General features: G+C 33.1%; 1 long non-coding RNA gene across 1 annotated transcript; it reads left to right on the forward strand.

Annotated features, from left to right (window-relative positions):
• Positions 1 to 5,868, forward strand: LOC11434890 (uncharacterized). The gene is made up of 3 exons (XR_003012915.2): positions 1 to 3,468; positions 3,585 to 3,718; positions 4,711 to 5,868. It is a non-coding gene; the product is annotated as an uncharacterized lncRNA (long non-coding RNA).
• Positions 5,869 to 17,131: the final 11,263 nt, after the last annotated feature.

Below are 17,131 nucleotides of genomic sequence, written 5' to 3' on the forward strand. Positions count from 1 at the left end.
TGTTCTTCTCCAACCCTTTTCTTCTTCTTCTGCAACAACAACATATTTCCCCATCTTCACCATTTTTCCTTCATCCTCATGATCCATCCACTCACACTCACACCATTTCTCCATGTTTCACCTTCCATTAACATAAAAACAGCCACAGTTACAACAACACTTCTTGCAACTTACAAACAACAACACTATTATAAACACCAAAACAATCTCCATGGCTATCGAAACTGAATCCAAAACCCAAACTAATGGCCTTGCCGTTCGCGCCGTTTCTGTTGAAGTTGAGGACGCCGTTGCTGTTGAAGTTGAGGTCATCGAAGAAGAGGAAAAAAGGGGAAAAATCTAAAACCCTAAAATTTCCTCCTTTTCAGATTTCGGGTTTGGGGATGAATTTGTTGTGTTGATTTGAGTTTAGCTTGAAGAAGAAAGGTAGAAGGTTGGATTGGTGTGGTGAAAACTGAAAACAGAAAGCAAGTAATAGCTTTGTTGTGTAAGTTTGAAGGAATTTTTCAAGTTTAAAGTGGTACTGGGTTTTGATATGGTATGCAGATTTGTAGTTACATAAAAGCTGAGTTTGTGTGCGTGATTCATTTTCCTGTGTGTGTGTTAGAGACTGTAGATCCAAATTTATGAATTAAAATTTGGGGATGAACATCAATGTTGTTTGGAATTAAAATTACCCCCTTTTCTGCTGTTTTTTAAATTAAAATTAATTGGTTTTTTTAAATTCCAAAAATATGTTTGAATTTTTAAAATATGTTAAATAGCATAATTGCCACGTGGAGGACATGTGGGAAGCTTAACACAGTCAGCAACTGACACGTAGGTAGAAATGTGACAAATCAGCAAAAAAGTGGATTCAGTGACTATTTTTAAAAACAAAAATTTTGCAGGGATGGATTTCAAAAAAAAATTTATCAGGGACCAAAAACCAAACTCGTTATATTTGCAGGGATCAAAAACATATTTTAACCTTTAAAAAAATTATATAATTTATTATAATTATAGAAACTGTTCAAGGAATATCTATATTTCATAGCTCTGCGCTAACTTTGACGCCCTTTTTCAAAATTTCTTAATAAAATGATTTGTAGTTGGAATGTCGGGAACATATTATACGTTGTTGTGTGTGGGAAGAGTGGAGACAGAAGTAACATCCTTTGATTTTGTCTTTTTCTGTGCCACCTGTCTCATTCCAAATTGTTGGACAAACAACGTTAACCAATTTTCTGTCGTTTTATGAGTCCAACTATCACTGTTCAATTCTCACCCTCACACTCTTCAGCACCCTTCTTTCTCCTCAAGAACCACACAAAGGTAACAACATCACTTCTTCTCAATCTTGTGTTCTTCATTTTTTTGTTTGCTCTGTTTCTATATTCTACTATCCATTATTCACTTAGTCAAAAAATGGGTAACTAAGTTTAGCTTAAAGGTTTAATCTTTCCTTCTTGAAATCAACTATTTTAAAGCATTTGAATGCGTTGTTAACTTCTTTTGTTGTTTATGGTTCATCTTTGTTGACATGAATTTCAACAATCTAGTATGTTTGTGCATTTTGGCTCTGTTTGGATTGACTTACTTTTGAGCTTATACAAAATAGCATATTTAGATAAATGAGCTTTTATGTATTATTCATAAGCTTAAGCTTGTCAAGGTTGCTTATGAAAAAACAACTTGTGAAAATACAATTTTCATTAGTGAGAGAATTTATGAATTAACATAAAAATTTTTTTTTTTTTTTTTGCAAAAGCTATTTTTCATAAGCTCAAAAATAAGCTAATCCAAATGGGTCCTTTATTTGTTACATTTCCTTTTTTTGCAGATTCACTTCCATTCCAGATTGCAGGTAACAATATTTTTCTCTCTTTTCAATCCTTTTTCTAAATTCCAGAACTTTGGTTTGATAGTCCTGAGTTATTGTTTTTGTAATGGCCACAGAACCATTTTAGTCCGCGGATATGTGAGTATGTATCAAATTTGCAAATACATCCCTAGTCAGAAATGTAATATTATGCAGCTTGTAATATTTGCAAAATGGGAGTAATAATTTACAAGAGTAACTTAGCAGCTATAATTATTTTTTCCTTTTCTCTTTTTGTAGCTTTGTGATTGTAGTTGAGAAATTGTTCGTTAACATGTGTATGTGTCTCGTTGTTGGAAGTTTTTTTCTTTTTTTGTTTGAGAAATTGCATTGCCTCACTTGTTGGAAGTTCTTTTTTTGTTCATTTGAGAATTTGATGCATTCACAATCACATTCACATACGTCTTCAATTGCCGCAAATTTCTAAGTCTTTTTTTAACTTCACAATATGCAACTCTGCATTGAAATTTGATCGAGAGTCAGTCACACATCGGATAGAAATATGGTCTAAACTGATATAAGTGGTGATCAACATCTCTGACATTAAAAGTTGAGAATAATATAGGAGTTCCAAAAGTGAAACTGCTCAAAACAGACATCACCTCTGTCTTAGGAATTGGGAGTAGAAACAAAAATTGAAGTGCAGCATCGATCTCAGCATTGTTGGGCTTGCATTGCTTTATAAAAGTGGTTTCTGATGTATAGTTTGATTTGCCTAATGCATTTATTTATTTCATTAGTCCTCATCAGAATACATAATATGATAATAAGATCCTAATGGATATGGATATTAGATAGAAATCTTGCCATTAACTTGTTTCGTGATGACATGTGGTGAACATAAGAGGTATGAACTTCCTAAGTAACTCATTTAGAAACTAATCTTTTCATATGCATTTACAAATTAACTTTTTTTACAGACTAAACTTGCTTAATGCTGCTATGCATGTATATATTTGTGATTGTGTATGAGATATTGCTTACATACTTTATATGTTTAATTATATGAAATAACTACTCACTTACGTTTACATATGGCTTCTGGTTACTCTTCATACAGTACAGCAATGGGAAAGCTCAGATATTTTACTCTCGCCGCTGCTTCAATTGCTTCACCTGTAATTTCTCCACACCTTGGATTCCGCTTACAAAATGCTGAGACTGTTCCATAAATTAACCGAACCCGTTTCATTGACCCAACACAAGCTTCCACCGAGAGGATTTCTGGTCAGAGAGAGTTTGAAGAGTGGAAACAACTGTTTCAAGGGCTGACATTAGCTTCAACACATTCACATAGTGTTAGGGTTACAAGGATCACCAAAAATATTGTTGGCGCCATGCATTCAGAGATCAACAAATTGAGGTCTATTTCTGATGATATTTCTCAGTATGGCTTTTGGCACCGTGTTTGGTTGCGTATGACCCGAAAGCTACCACCTTCTTTGTCTCATTTGGATGGATTGAATTGGGAGGTTTTGATCGTGACTGGTGTCCCTGTTACTTCTTTTCCTTCTTTAGTTTGTCCGGGTGGGAAGATTATTGCATCCACTACTTTCATTGAGCTTCATCCAACTGATGTAGAGTTAGCAACTATGCTTGCACATGAGGTAATTCATCATCTTCTTTTGTATAACACATTGTGGCAGTTGCAGTTGCATTGTGAATCTTGACTCTTTCTCTTTTTTGTTGTTGAAAAAATAATGTCGGTTTTCTCGTTAATTAGATTGCACATATTATGGCTCATCACGGTTGTGAAAGGCGGTCAGAGTTCTTTCTGATTTGTATGATAGACCATGTGCTTAATTGATTTGTCACCATTGATTTTTACCAAACAGCGATGAATTGGATGAATCGACGGTAAGATTAATTCATTATCTCTCTTTTTTGATCGATTGATTTATCGTTTTGTTCTTTAACTGTAGTAGATTCCTTTCATTGATAATAAAATTGAAGGTGTATACATGATTGAATAAAAATTAAAGACTTAAATATGATTTTCGTCCCTGTAAAAAAAAAAAGTTTGAAAAACATCCTGTAAAAATTTTTTATTTGAAAAAGGTCCCTGACCCCACATTTGTGATGATATGGCATGGGTTTTGCCACGTGGCAGTCCACGTAATTAAAAAATTAAAATTATTTTTTTAAATTAAAAAATATGAAAATAAATTCAAAAATCATTAAAAAAAAACTGTTAAATTATATTTTTTTCTTCATATTTTAAAAAAAAATCATTTCATTTTTTTTTTAGAAATTTCAGATCTTATAATTTAAAATTTTTTTTTTCTGAAAATTATATGATAAAAATAATTTCAGAAAATAATTTTAATTATTTTTATATTTTTAGATTTTAAAAATTTAATATTATGTGGCATGCCACGTGACATAAGTTGCACAGTCAGCAACTGCCACGTGGCAAAAACCATGTCACTTCAACGTTTTAGTGGGGCCAGGGACCTTTTTAAAACAAAAAAAAATTTACAGGATGTTTTTCAAACTTTTTTTTTTACAGGGATGAAAATCAAAACGGGTCCAAATTACAGGGACGAAAATCATATTTAAGCCAAAATTAAAATAGAGACTTGGTGAGTTAAAGAAAATGAAATTGGTGAGTCAGGAGCACTTCCATACTTTTATGGGTGGAATTTGTGACAACCAGAAGAATAATTCTGCTAATCTAGGGCTATTACATTTAAGATACTCAAAATGATAATTTTGTATGTTTATGCTATGCTTTAAAACATGTTATGCATCTGCTCTAATCCAATGGTCTTTTCTGCTAGTCAATGTTGTCTTCTTAATAGAACATATACAAGTGCTTGTTCTCAACAAAATTTATTCACAATTTGCAGGTTTGAATATGAAGCTGATTACATTGGGCTTCTACTGATGGCAGCAGCTGGCTATGATCCCCAGCAGGCACCTAAATACTATGAGAAGATGGCAAAGTTAGATGCACCTGTAAAATATCCGGTGCTTGCAAGTTTTCCATGTAGCCATCCACCAGGAAGAGAAAGAGCCAAAGCGGTGGCTCGACCGGAGATAATGAAGGAGGCTCTTCTTTTGTATTATGATGTCAGAGTAAGCCATTGGGTTGAATGATTTCATTCTTCAGGACACTATATTCACCACCTCCAGAAACTACAAAGTGCATTCGCATTAGAAAAGGTTTTCATTTTTAGTTAACTTCTATGTTTGCTTCGATCTCTGTAATTTTGCCAATAAAAAAAAACCATTGCACTAGTACCATCATTATAAGAGTAAATATTCATGAACACACATTTTCCCCTACCACCCATATACACACACCTAGATGGCATTTGTTATTATTTTTTTTATTTTATTAATGCAAGAAAAACACAGCAACAGTGGCCTTTATTATTATTTATTATTTATTTTATCAATGCAAGAAAAACAAACACGAGTCTTTCCCTTCGCTCTCTTCTTTCTCATTTCTCCATCTCCACATATCACCACCACCGCCACCCCATTCTTCGCGCCTCCAACCCTCTGTCATCTTCTCACCTTTCTCCGACCCTAACACCACCAGAATCGCCACCTCTTCTCTTCAAAGTTGCAACCGCACCGCCGCCTCTTCTTCCTCATAACCACCGCCGCCTGTTTTCAAGCTGTTCAGATCCAGAAATGTCACATCGCCGGTGATCTTCTTTTCTCCCGCACTGTATCATTTTTTTTGGTTCAGATCTAACGTTTTCTACGGAGACGGTAAATCCGGCGGCCATAAGGCCGAGGGAGGCAGTGGGTTGCTCGAAGAAGAGACAGATTATATGTTCATCAATATACAAACAGTTGCAACTACATGATCCATTACTTCCTTGTATAGTCTCAAATTTCTTTTTGGTTTTTGAATTTGGTATTGTTTGTTTTAATGGTATGAGTGGACTACAAAGAAAGCTAATAAACCTCATTAATGCTCAATTGCAGTAACTTAAAGCAATTAACGGAGAGAGGGGTTTGAGGAGAGAAGAGGTCTGAAATTAAAAAAAAAATGCCACATAAGGGTGGTAGAGGAGTGGTATGCCACCTATGGGTGTTTACCTATCATCACTAAAAAAATACATAACTGTGCCTTCTTTATTGCATTGTGGTTGTATATGGTTTCTAAGAATTTTTTTACTTCTTGATGGGATAAAACTGCAAGTGCACGGTTTTACCGAAGTAGTAATAAAAGAGTATCGTTCCGACAGGGAGTTATGAATTCAATTAACTTTCAACAATGATTAGATTGCAAAACATGAAAATAGTCTAGCAAACCTTGAGACAATAAAGTTTCGAGCTTCAATCATCTTTATGTTCCAGCATTAGTTGACTTTTACTCTTGCAGGAATCGAAATCTTTTCTTCAATAAAAGGAGTTCAACGAGATGTTGGATTTAGTATAAGAAGTCTCAAAGCTTTGAAGTTCGACAAGATACAGAGCAAGAGACGAAGCCATCGAAGTCAAGCAACTGCCTTTGAAGCGGGAAGATTCGAATTTCAAAAGAGAAACGGTTTCCTCAAGGGAGAACGTGGGAGACAAGCGGTTGTCTATGTACATGGAGGGAGTGTTGATCATGAGATTAGTTTCTTTTCATTTATTTCCTATGTATAAATAGTAGTTTTGCATAGGAAAACAGGACGCAAATCATCTATACAGAATTCTAAAACACTCGAAGTACTAGCGCGAGAGAAAAGAGTCATAAAGAATACATGTATGTAAAGGATTTGTCGAACCACCTTTATTTTTAATGCACTTGCATTTTCATTTTTTATTTTCTTTAAGTTTCTTCAATTTAAACTTAATGCACCTTTATCGCTTTTAAAACCTGTCGAAAGACGCCACACGGTCTTGTCCCGTTTGTTAAACAACCTACGAACTCGATAAACACACAACAACAGAATTCACAAACATGTCATATGATCTGGTTTGGTCCTTCTTATTATAATCAAAACCAGTCAGTATTTGTTTACCAAAAACACTGGTAAACAATCAAAAATTGTTTTAGAAAATAGGGTATCAAAATTTAATAAAATTGAAAATAGGAGGATCAAAATTACATTTAAATCTAAAAAAATTTAGCCCAAAATTCCTACCCCTTTATATATAGATAGTATTAGATAATATTATTCGTATTGTAGCGGGATAATCATTTTTTAATGAGATTTAATTTTTTTCATAACATTTAAATTAAATTAATTGTTGACGGATAAAATGATAAATAAGATAATTTTTTTGAGGGGAATAATAAATAAGATAATTAAAATGAAGCATAAAATTGGTAAAATAAAAATAAAAATGAAGCGTAAAAAAGGTATAAAAAAAAAATAATCAACTCAAAGGAAGAAAATTACTACTACTATTTACGTTAGATGCTTTCCTAAACCCTAATTTCCCGATAGAAGCAAAAACGGTTTTCTGACTTCTCTTCTCAATCACAGCACAAAAGTGAAAAGTTAGGGTTTCTAAGTTCTAGCACAGATTGCAACAGGTAACAATATCGCTTCTCATCATTGTTGATTTATGTTCATAGCTTTCGTTTTATAATCATATATTCTATTTGTTTTCCATTCTAGATTACACGTAAGTCATCACGATTTTCTTTTCTGCAAGAAAAAAATATCTTCTTTTTCGTCCTATTTATATTTATATTGCTTCTTCTGGTTACAACTTGAGCACCTTTATGTTTTTATTGAATCTGTATAAATTAAACTATTTATTTCACCGAAACCATATTATATAATTTCATGTTGTATCTTCATATACCGGTTATTGCACTGTTAAAATTACCATAATTTTGAATTTTGATTTTGGGATTTAAAATGATTTTGTATATTTATATTTATATTTTTTATTTTTTACTAATATATATTCTATCAATATCAATGAGAGCTTGAGGTATTAATAGTATTGCCTTCCCTCTCCCAAAGAAAGAAGCACAAACATACAAACACTTACACGTTGACACTGATACAATCTTGAGAAAATTACATAAACAAATATAAGTACATGTGTCAATGCCGTATAGTGTCAGGACCAGACATTGACATGTGTCGTACACCGGAACACACCATGATCATAAGGGGCGGTTTTATAACAAGCTATTACGCTTCTCTATTTCTTTTACTTTAAAATTGCAACTTTTCATCTCACTCAAATCATTGTTGTCAAAATTCCGACTTAAATTCCGAAAATTTTGCGATGTTACTCACCTTCAACGATTCAAATCCATTGCAGAATCACAAAACAAGATAAATCCTGGTAAATTCACACAAAATCGTGAAATCCATGCGAAATCGCAGGATTTTGAAGGATTCTGTCAATTTTTTGATACGGGTCAATTTTGATCTGGTTTCAACCCGTGACCTAGTTCTATAAATACATAAAAGACCAAGTTTTGTCTAGATTGTTTAGCATTTTTATGACTAGTAAAGAATGTTTGACATATAAGCTTTGACTTTGCTATCCTAATTGATTCTACAAAAGTAGTTGAGTAAAATCCTTCAGATTTTGATTGCGACTTTAGGATTTTTGAAATTGCCATTCACCTTTCAACCTGAAGCAAAATCCCGATTTTGACAACTTGACTCAAATACCATTGTTCACTTTTTAAAATCCCTTTGACTAATTTGTAATAACTGTAACTTTTGTGACGTTTCATGTAATCTAAAATTAGGCAAGTGTTGTTTATATGTATGCTGGGATGCACAGAATTTATTTTGGCAGCATTTGGATCACATTCCATGGGTCAAATAATATTCTGAGAACACCTACTGCTCTTATGCTACCCTCTTTTTTAAAAGTAACTTATCAACAGACTAGTCAATAAAGTAATGAGTTCCTTTAATATTTCAGATTAACCATATTGATAACTGCTTGCATTTTCTACTTCTAGCCTATTAATGCAATGGAATTATTTTAAGTTAATTAATAAAATAGTCTTATTTATTGTTAATTAGAATTTATTTTTATCCCGTACAAAAAAAAATCGCATATTTTAGTCCCTGTTAATAGGGACTAACAACAAATTGTGGATATTTATAGGAACTATTTACTTAATTAACCATTTATTTTAATACTTCACATTAAAGTTTGCTTTTTATTTTCATTTGAAAATCCTTCTTGAGTTTTAAAATAATCAGTTCAAAATATTTAAGAAGACTGCCTGTGATATTAGTCGGTTTATTGTGGTCATAGTCTCACTGTTGTAGGCTTTACTTTTTAAAGATGTTAATTATGACCTATTTAACACAATTAGCTCATTCTCACTAACCCTAATCAATTGATTTCATTCACGTGCATTAATTGACATATGAATTATACCCTATTAAATAAAATTTCCTATGTTGCTTATTATAGAATATAAATGGAGCTTGAGGAAGATCGACTATCGAGTCTGCCGAAAATAATTCTTCATCACATTTTGTCAAATTTGTCAGAGAAAGATGGTGCTAGGACAAGTGTTGATTTCAGAACATAAATGGAGCTTGAGGAAGATCACCTATCGTGTCTGCCAAAAATAATTCTTCATTGCATTTTGTCAAAGTTGCCAGAGAAAGAACGTACTAGGACAAGTGTTTTGTCCAAGGCTTGGTTAGACACATGGTATACTTTTCCTATATTGTATTTCCATAGTAATCAAATTATAGGAATGTCTCCACCACCAATGGAAGATAGTGTGAGGAAGAGAAAGATCTTAGAATTTGGTGATTATGTGAAGAGAAGAATGCTAATGTTTCGTGACCAAAGTTTGGCTATCAAAAAATTTAGGCTCAATTTGAATGGTTTTGTAGTTAGGTACATGTCAAAGGATGTTGATAATTGGTTGAAATTGGCTTGTGAATGTGGTGTTGAGGTAATACAGTATTCCCAACAGATACTGGAAGGTCAGGAGCAATACCATGTCTTGCCAATCAGTGTAATTGAAGCCAAATCACTTACAAAGTTGGTGTTGCAGGGGAATATCAAGATTGATCCAGTATTCATGAATTATTCGATCAAGTTTTTCTCTTTGAGGGAATTGTCACTAACGCGTGTACTTTTTGGAGATGAACATGCAATTAACCAACTCATCTCTTTTTGTCCTTTGATTGAATATATAACTTTGGATTTATGTGAGGTGTTAAGTTCTGGTGGTGGCACAAGGTATATGGAGTATGTGAGCATTAGTGGTCTACAAAATCTCAAGAGTGTTGATGTTTCAGCAATACAAGATGTTTCTATTGATGCTTCAAGTCTTGAGAATTTTTGTTACAATACCAAGAATTACGGTGCACCATCTAAGATTGATTTTGATAGGTGTAGAAATTTAAAAGAGTTATACTTGTGGTCTGTGGAGAGTACTTCAACAAACAAGTGGTTTCTTGAATTGTTTCCGAAATTCCCTTTTCTTGAGAGTTTGAAATTAAACAATTGTAAAATGCCTAAGAAGATTGATATTTCAAGTGTTCGACTTAAGAGATTGGAGTTTATGCATTCCTCTAACTTGAAGGAGCTTAATATTGATTCTCCAAATCTAATATCATTTGGATATAGCGGTTGGGGTGCTTCAGAACCTACCATATCTTTTTTGAAAAATTCTAGTCAACTGGAAGCCCGTATTCATATTGCGGTTGAATATAAGGATCTTTGCAACTTGAGGGAATTCGTGCAAAACATTAAACCTAACAATGTTTTGCCATCACTATCTGTAGCCATTGCGGAGTCATATGTGGTGAGTATGAATTAAGTACTTGATTCATTATTGGTTAATTCGATTTGTATGTTTAGTTATTAATTTTTGTGTATACTTGCCCCGTCATATATATGTAGGATGCATTGGGCCTAGTTGTTTCATCTCCTCCACCAAACATCAAAAAATTGGTCATGCAAGGCTCCGGAATATGGGGTTATGAAAGACATTTATTCTTGTTTCTTGTAAATATCTTACTTTCAAGCTGCTGTCCTGAAACTGTTTCTTTTAGGTTCGATTTATTTAAGTTCAGCAAAACATTCATTGAGGTATGTCATTGTCTCTTTTAAACCTTCATGGCATAAATTTTACATAATTAATGGTATTTTTTCCCCTCTTCATTTTGGTGAATTTCGGTATATACCCTGCCACATCATCTATTTTGTATGGTCAAATGTCACGAGGGTCTAAAAACCAAATAATCTCTAAATTACAATGTTGGAATCCAATTTTTCTTTTACAAGGTGTAAACCGGAAGTCGCTCAAATGAAAAGAAGAAAAAGTGCATTTTACTCCAAAATGTTTATAATTAATGTTATATGTGGCTTGTGAGTTCTGACTCTATTTTGTTTATCATCTAAAACTGCAGATTTTCTATGAGACGCTAATGAGAAAAAAAGACGATTGCTTTTGCATTTCTGCTGAAATTAAGTGTTGGTGGCATGACTTGAAGGATGTGAAAGTCATAAGCTCTAAGAAGATTGATGAGAATGTTTGTTTTAACACAATTTTAGATTCATCGCCAGCTTATGCACCAAAATTTGCACATCAAACAAATATTACCTTCAGGCTAGAATTTTAATGTTGTTTAGAAGTTTGATATTACCTCTTGAAAAGAGGTGCATTCTTTTTTGTTGAAAAATGTTGAAAAGAGGTGCTATTACTTTGTTCCAACACTTATAAAATACCGTACTGTGCCTTCTTTATTGTATTGTGGATGTATATGGTTTCTAAGAATTTTTTTACTTGCTCTCTACTAATGAATATGTGGTTAAGAAAATGTGATAAAGTGATAAGTGCTCTCTAATAAGTATTATACTTGTGATGAGATTTATTGATATATGGTATATTGAATACTTAGGATATTGTTATTGCATATTGAGTACAAATGGGGTTTTGGATCAGATAATGGAGTCCTTGATATCCTTTTAGGTCGTCATGTTAGTATTACTAGGTGATGAGTGTTTTTAGGCCTAAGATTTGGTATTGTTAGTGTTCTGGTGTGTTATTAGGTAATGAGTGTTTTTCTTTCAATTGTTTGGAGCGTTTTCGTAAGAGGGGGAATAGGATTTATCAGAAGTTGTCATTGCCAATGTGATGTGGTGTTGGAAATTAGGTAGGTGGTCTCTCAAGTCTCAAACCCTTCATAGAATATGTGTGTGTATCACGCGGTCCAATATATTTGTATAAAATTCAAGAGATTAAAACATGGAAAAATATTGTTGGCAGTATGGTGTCCCCCTCCACAAAATGTTTTGAAATGGAATGTGGATAGATCGTCGAAAGGGAAGCCGGGAGCTGCGCGTATAGGAATTTTATATGTGTGCTGAGGAATTCATTGTGAGAGATGAAGCCGATGTTTGTAACATCAATTGGTTTAAAAGACTCAAACGAATCTGAGTTTAAGGCAATTCTTTTTGCAGTCTAGCGGTCCTTTCAAAAGAAAATATTGGTTGAAAGGTTGTAGGAGAAGTATAGAATTGGACATTGGGTGGGGTGTAGTGATGGGTGTCCATGTAATATAAGATTCTTGAGCAACAAAATGAAAAAATGCAGAGTTTGGTGGATATGGGCTTTGTTCATATAAATAGGGAAGCTAATCAAATAACCGACTAGTTAGCAATAGTAGGGTCATAAACGGATGGCAATAGAATATCTAGGTTTTGATATAGATAATGTAGGTCTGCTAAGTTCTGTTTTTGCGCGCTTCATGTTGCTGTTGAATGTGTTTTTAGTGTCGAGGGAGTTTTCCTTCTGGTGGTCCTATGCAGTTTGCTGGCTGCAGCATAGTTGGGGTTGATATTTTTGCATCTGTCATGTGTGATTGTCTTCTTGAGCGCTTCGTTTTGTCTCTGGTGTGTTATTAGGTGATAAGTGTTTTTCTTTCAATTATGTATCAGAAATTATCATGATGATGCTAAGCTGGATGGTTTTAATTAATAAAGTGATTTATTTATCTAAAAACAAAATGAACTCTAGATTCTTCTTTCAATAGAGAATCAAAATTATTCATGAACTTGGTGATAGAATCTAACAGCTTAAATGAAAGTTTGACACGATACAACTTAACGACAAGACTGAAGTAACCAGAAAGGAATTTGTCAGAAAAGCTAAATAGAAAAACCACAATCCAATTAAGTAATGGTGATAGAAAGGAAAACCACAAACTATTGATATTACAAACTAAGGTCATCAAACTAACCAGCTAGTTTGTTTTTACTTTGATGTCAAAGTAGATTCTTGTTTTGGCACATTCAAAAAGTTTTCCAATGCATTAGTCAGGTTAAATTTTCATGATCCCTCTTTTGCTAAACCAAGATCAAGTAACATAGATTACCCAAGTTCTTCACACTCTTGTACAAGTTTATCCAAGCTTTTTTTTTGTCAAGTGGCATAGTGTGGCTAGAGAAATTCACCTTAAAGGTGAATAAGTGGGGGTGTCCGGATTGGAACCCCTGCCCCTGCATATATTATGGATTATTCTTTATCAAATAAGTTAAGCCCACGGGGACACAAGTTATCCAAATTTTTCATTATGATGATGAATTTGAACTTTTTTGTTAATGAAATTTCTATTTGTAAAAAAAAATTATTAATTCATTATAAATAGTCGTAAGTCTTCTTAAAAAAACATTTAAATCTATGTCCTTTCTAATGTTTTGGTGGTCCTCTTATACCTCTAACTATTAGAGTAACTTTCATTTGATCTATTATGTGTAGGGTGTGCAAAAATATGGTTAACTGGATTAATATTGCACATAACAAATCCTTTATCGATTTATTTGTAAATTTTAATGGAGTGAATGCTTAATGATTATAATCTTGAGAAGAATCAACATTTTCCACAATTATATACAACTAAAGTAGGGTGAACAATGATACCTTTAAAATTTTTGGTGAATATATACTCATCATCCAATTATTTAATAAAATATTATATTTTTGAATTAATATATTTGAAAATAAAATAAAATTTTAAATGAATTTGTCTACACGCAACCAAACATTTGCTTAAAAACCCAAAATACTTGGATGAAATACTATGGTACTAGATGAAGAATTTCTTTTTTCACCTTATTAGCTTTTCGCATGTCCTCATGATTTCGGATAATATAATTTGAACGGTTTAAAAATATTATACAATATTTAACAATTACCCCTAAAAAAAAAACATTCCAGAATCTGAACCAAGATGTAGAGGGTGGGAAAAGAAACTTATAAGCAAAACAAACTTACGTATAAGTACACTTCTCCACGTGACATGGTCTCCTAAACTATAATCTCCCGCAGCAAAAAGGGTTTTCTCAATCATCACGTAAAGGTAGAAATTTAGGGTTTTTAGCTGGTAACAATATCACTTCTCATCATCCTTGACTTCTCAATTGTTTGTGTTTTGTGTTCATAGTTTTCCTTTTGTGCTATTAAACATGGACACTCATCAGATTAGAAGTTTCCTAGTGACGTATTGTGTTCGACACCAACACCGACACATATAATTATACTGAATTAAAAGATTTTTTTTAATTATTAACTGTGTCAAAAGCCGTGTACATATCCGTGCATAGTGTGTTATTAACTTTATATAATATAATATGTTTCTTACTCTTTGTAGAGCTTCGATTTGAGAGTTCTGGTTATTGTTTATGTATTTCACTTTGAGAGCAGTTTTGTTTTGTTTACTCAATTTATTGCTAAGCTTAATATCAAACTCTTACCAATTTGAAATTTATATACATAACTATGAAATTCCTAATTACGGTCCGTTTCGGAAGAGGACTTTTAAGGGTTTCAAAAGACTAGGTCTATTTTGATATATATTTAAGATTTTGATTTACCTACATTCAAGATATAAGATATTTCCCAATTCAACAGTCATTTATGTTTTTGATTTCAGAACATAAATGGAGCTTGTGGAAGATCAACTATCGAGTCTGCCAAAAATAATTCTTAATCGCATTTTGTCAAGGTTGCAAGAGAAAGACCGTGCTAGAAAAAGTGTTTTGTCCAAGGCTTGGTTAGACACATGGTATACTTTTCCTATCTTGTCTTTTTCTGATAGTAAAATCCTAGGATTGCCTCAAGCAAAACCAATAGAAGATAGTGTGAGGAAGAGAAAGACCTTAGAATTTTGTGATTATGTGAAAAGGAGAATGCTAAAATTTCGTGATCAAAGCTTGACTATCAAAGAATTTAAGCTCAATGTGCTCCGTTTAGAGCTTCACCATATATCAAAGGATATTAATATTTTGGTTGAAATTGGTGTTGAGGTAATAGAGTATTCCCAATGGGTTGGTCATTCCCAGTACCATTATTATGCCTTGCCAATGTGTGTCATTGAAGCCAAATCACTTACAAAGTTGGTGTTGGAGGGGTTTATAAAGATTGATCCAATATTCACGAATCATTCAATAAAGTTTTTCTCATTGAGGGAATTGTCACTAAGGCATGTACTTTTGGTAGATGAACATGCAATCAACCACCTCATCTCTTTTTGTCATTTGATTGAATATATAACTTTGGACTCCTGTAAGGTGCTAAGTTCTGGTGGTGGCACAAGGGAGCCAATGAAGTCTTTAAGAATTAGTGGTCTACAAAAGCTCAAGAGTGTTGATGTTTCAGGAATAAAATATGTTTCTATTGATGCCTCGAGTCTTGAGAATTTATGTTATTCTCCTGGTAATCAAAATTACGGTGTACCATCTATTATCGATATTGATAGGTGCAGAAATTTTAAAGAGTTATTTTTGAGGTCTGTGGCGAGTACTTTTTTCACCAACAAGTGGTTTCTTGAATTGTTTCCGAAATTCCCCTTTCTTGAGAGTTTGAAATTAGAAAATTGTGAAATTCCTGAGAGGATTGATATTTCAAGTGTTCGACTTAAGAGGTTGGAGACGTTTTACAGGTTTCATCTCCTCCACCAAGCATCAAAAGCTTTGTCATAAAAGATGTTCCTAGTGATAAATATGTATTCTCGCCTCTTGTAAATATCTTACTTTCAATCTTTTGTCCTGCAACTATTTCTTTTACGTTCTGTTCTTTTTCGTACGCCAAAGCATTCATTGAGGTATGTCATTGTCTTCCATGCTCTTTCAATTTTAAGTCGTGCTTTGAGCAATTAAATTCTTTAATAACTTATTGTGATTGTCCTATATGACAGAAGGAAAACAAAACTTGTCTTGCCATGTTCTCCTTTTATGTCAAAAACGTTGCATTTATGCTTAAATCATTGGGTTAAATGTACTTTTGCCCCCTCTCATTTGTGCGATATTTGTACTTTTACCCTCTGTAAATTTATTTGTTGGACTTCCAACTTTGTATGATTAAAGATATTTTTGCCCCGAGTCATTTGGGAGGATTTCGGTTTACCCCTACCACATCATCTGTTTTGTACAATCAAATGTTATGAAAGTCTAAAACCAAATAATCTCCGAATTACAATGTTGGAATCCCAATTTTTTTGCAGGGGGTAAACTGAATTTTGCTCAAATGGAAGGGGGCAAAACTGGATATAACCCCAAATTGTTAATACTTAATGTTTTGTGTAGCTTATGACTTCTAACTCTATTTTGTTTATCATCTAAAACTACAATTTTTCTATGAGACGCTAATGAGAAAAAAAGGCGATTGCTTTTGCATTTCTTCTAATACGAAGTGTTGGTGGCATGGCTTGAAGGATGTGAAAGTCACAAGCTCTATGAAGATTGATGAGAATGTTTGTTTTAAGACCATTTTAGAGGCGCCGTCAGCTTATGAACCCAAAAAAAAATATTAGCTTTAGACTAGAATTTTAATTTTGCTGTGATCAATAGATAGATAGACATGCTTACTTAAAAGTTTGATATTGCCTCTTGAATACTAAGTGTTGGTGCATCCTTTTTTGTTGAAAAATCTTGAACGGTACCCAAAGGATCTAGTACTATCATTTTGTTCTAACTCTCAAGTATTCGTACTGCAAAAAAATATTTAAGTTCGATCTCTTTTTATAATTGTCACTGGTAAGTTTAATTTGTATTGCAACCTGTTTCAATTAAATTTTATGAGCAAATATGAAAAGAAGTGATCTTATTTTCTCCCACTCGGATTTTTACAAACATAACAGCAGAAAAAGAATAACAAGCACAAACCATCCAGCATGATAGATGAGGGTTAGAAAGAAAAAAAAAAGGAAAAAATAAATATTGGAAGACGAGTGGGTGTGGGTGCAGTTTTTCACTAAAAGAATTTGGAGATGAAACAGTCGTTGTTTTCTTTTTAGTCGGGTTAGGTTTACCGGGGAAGTCACCATAACTTTCTCTCTATCTCTCATATATGTTTCTCTATTATTT

The sequence above is a fragment of the Medicago truncatula genome, chromosome 6 (genome assembly GCF_003473485.1).
Source record: "Medicago truncatula cultivar Jemalong A17 chromosome 6, MtrunA17r5.0-ANR, whole genome shotgun sequence".
NCBI classification, from domain to species: Eukaryota; Viridiplantae; Streptophyta; class Magnoliopsida; order Fabales; family Fabaceae; genus Medicago; species Medicago truncatula.